Source organism: Echinops telfairi, unplaced genomic scaffold (genome assembly GCF_000313985.2).
Source record: "Echinops telfairi isolate 266 unplaced genomic scaffold, ASM31398v2 ScPeMD7_25;HRSCAF=90, whole genome shotgun sequence".
NCBI classification, from domain to species: Eukaryota; Metazoa; Chordata; class Mammalia; order Afrosoricida; family Tenrecidae; genus Echinops; species Echinops telfairi.
Genome location: NW_022103922.1, coordinates 3,411,623 through 3,414,697, shown reverse-complemented (window position 1 = coordinate 3,414,697; position 3,075 = coordinate 3,411,623).

The window sequence follows — 3,075 nt, the reverse complement described above, 5'->3', positions numbered from 1 at the left end:
TCCTGGCCACCGCCCAGGCTAGTATCCTTTCTTCTTTCCTGGGAGCCACAGAGAGATGAAGTAGCCCGGAGTCACGGTGGATAAGCACTGAGCTGTTTCCAGAAAGGTCAGCAGTTCTAGCCCACCCGTGGCTCCTTGGGAGAAAGACATGGCAGTCGGCTTCCCTGAAGGTCATGGGAACCCCCTGGGGGCAGTTCTGTGCTGTCCTAGAGGGTCGCTGTGAGCTGAGGTCAATTCGATGGCAGTTGCTTTATTGATAGAACTGGGTCCCCTCCAAACACCGGCTAGAATCCTCGCCCCTGAGGGTGTGACTGTGACCCCGTGGGAAGGGTTTTTCCTGGGGTTCTGTGCCCGTGTGCTGCTCTGATTGAAATACCAAAGGATGGTTTCAAGGAACAGAATTATTATTTTTTCATCAACTAGGAGGCTCGAAGTCTGAATTCAGGGTGCTGGTGGTGGGGACCAAGCTCTTGCGTCTCTCCAGGTGGCATGCACACTTCATTTTCATGTTCTTTTCGTGTCCGGTCTGCCCGTTCTGTGTGTCAGAAAGGATCAGGGTGGAGACATGCTCCGCAGCTGTGGCCTTGTTAGCGCAGTACTACTCCCTGCCATCAGTCGATGCTGACGGGGTAGAGCTGCCCCTGTGGGTTTCCGAGACTGCCACTCTTTACGGGAGTAGACAGCCCCGTCTTCCTCCCGAGAAGCTGGAGTGTTCAGAGCGGCTGACCTAGAGGTTAGCAGCCCAGAGCTCCTTAGCACATGAAGGACGACCCAGTTCCCCAGTGGGGTCCCAGCTGCAGCTCTCCAGGTTAGCACCCCAATGCCGGCTTTGGGGAACAGAATTGCACTGGTAATACCACGGTAACGCAGGCCTCCGGTGTGGGCCGGCCCCTAACGTAGCCATGTCTAGGTTGTCATCTCTGTCAGGTGCTGTCGGGTCAGTTCCAATCCGTAGCAACCCCACTCACCATTGTCATGCTTGAGCTCCTCAATGCCGCCGCGGCGTTTCCACTGCCCCGCGAGTTTCCCAAGCAGGATGTCCTTCTCCGGGCCCTGGTCTCTCCTGACCACCTGTATGTGAGCCAAAGTCTCGCTGTCCTCTCCTCTAAGGAGCGCCCTGGCTCTACTTCCTCCCAGATCTGTCTGTCCTTCTGTCAGCCCATGAGAGCAGAGTCAACACAGTGACACCGCAGGGCACACAGAGCGAGGGTAATTGTTGAAAGTCAAGAAAACCACGGCCTGCCCGGGGCTACGGAAGCTGAAAACCAAAACCCTGCCCTCGGATTCTGTTTCCACCTCACTCGCCACCGCCGACACTCTGCCTGATTCCGTTTGCGGAAGAGGGTCTCCAGGGAAGGTCTCCCCCCAACCCCGGGCAGACAGACAGACACAGACAGACATGCGTCCAGTCCTTGCTGACGGCTGATGCCCGGATTCCATGCGCCTAGCCTCCCAAACGTTGAGCAATGAATTCCACATCTTAACACACTGGTGACTTTGACACCTGCTGGTCCTCTTTAATGCGGCAGGACAGGCGAACAGAGACACAGAGCACAGGGCACCACCCAGCCTTCCTCTGGGAATGATGTCACTCAGTGCACCAAGTCATGCTGACCCCGGTGACCCTGTGGGACAGGGCAGAGCTGACGTCGTAGGCTTCTGAGGTTATAACTCCTCACCGGAGTAGAAAGCCTTCTCTTTCTCCTGCAGAGCGGCTGGTGGGCTTGAACCGATGATCTTGTGGTTAACAGCACAGCCCTCACTCAGCAGCTTCACCAGGACTCGGCATGAGCTCACTGCCATCGAGTCAATTCTGACCCATAGTTTATTCTGGCTCATGGGAGCAGACAGCTTCATCTTTCTCCCACGGGGCTGCTGGCGGTTTTGAACTGCTGACCTTGCCGTGAGCAGCCCAACTTGTAACCCACTGTGCCACCAGGGCACCTTTGGCTCAGGACAGGTGCAGAAGATCTATAGCCCCGGCAGAAGGAGAGCATGTGTATGGACACGCTTGCCCCCACCTGGGTCCAGTCCTGGTTGAATCTGGGCTTGCCTGTTTCTCCCTGGGTGGGGGTAGGGAGTGGGGGTGTATGTAAAAGGACATGGTTGTTGTCGGGTGCCCGGAGTCCGTTCTGAGTCAGCAGGGCCCGTGTGACAGAGAACTGCCTCCCTTGTGACCCTTAGGCTGCCAGTTCTCTGGAAGTGGACACCAGGATCGCCGGTCCTTTCTCCCTCCACTCTCGAGGCAGTTTCCGACCTGGTTAGGCTTAGCAGCCGGAGCTCACACATTTCTCCACCAAGGGTCCTCAACAAGGCCGGTGGCCTCTTACTGTGGACAACAGCGTGGGACAGATCTACACAACTGCTGGGCCAGGGTGGGTGAGAAGATGTGTGTGCGTGTGTGTATGTGTGCACACGCGTGCGTGTGGCTTGCTTGCAGCCCTCACAACAAACAAACAAGCAAGCAAGCACCACGAAGCAGAGTGCTGTCCATGTTGGAAGGCCAGCGCCATCCTGGAGGCAGGCAGCAGAGGGCCGAGGGCAGGGGAGTCCCGCTGGACCCAAGGCCCTGACAGCAGAGCTCTCCAGCGACACAGGCAGGCTGTGCGCTCAGACACACTCAGACCAGGCCTCCGATTTCAGCCCTGGCGCAGGAGAACTATCCCCAGCTCCCCTTTCCAGGGTTATTTTTGGCCAGGGCTGTTCTCTGAGGGTGACACCCCTCCCCTCCCGCCCCCTCCCTGGCCGGCCCCAAGGAGCAGAGCAAGCCAGTTTACTAAGTGCTCAGTCCCAGGGCCCTGGGGGGAGGGGGCCCGGGGGGCAGGGGTGCTGCAGGGACCCTGCACCCTGCTCAAACTCTCACCCCTTAGTGGAGGGTGAGCTTTGGGAGGAAGAGGGCACCCGGGAAGGTTGGGTCCAGCCTGCAGGAGAAGGGAGTTAGCACTGGGACTCCACTTTGGGGGCACCCTGTAAGTGAGAGCAGCTGCCTGGGGTGGGGGGGTGGCGCTGAGGGCGTCTGGCACGCTGGGGAGGGAGGGGATTGGCGGAGGGGCGGCTGTCGCCGCGGGAGGGCGC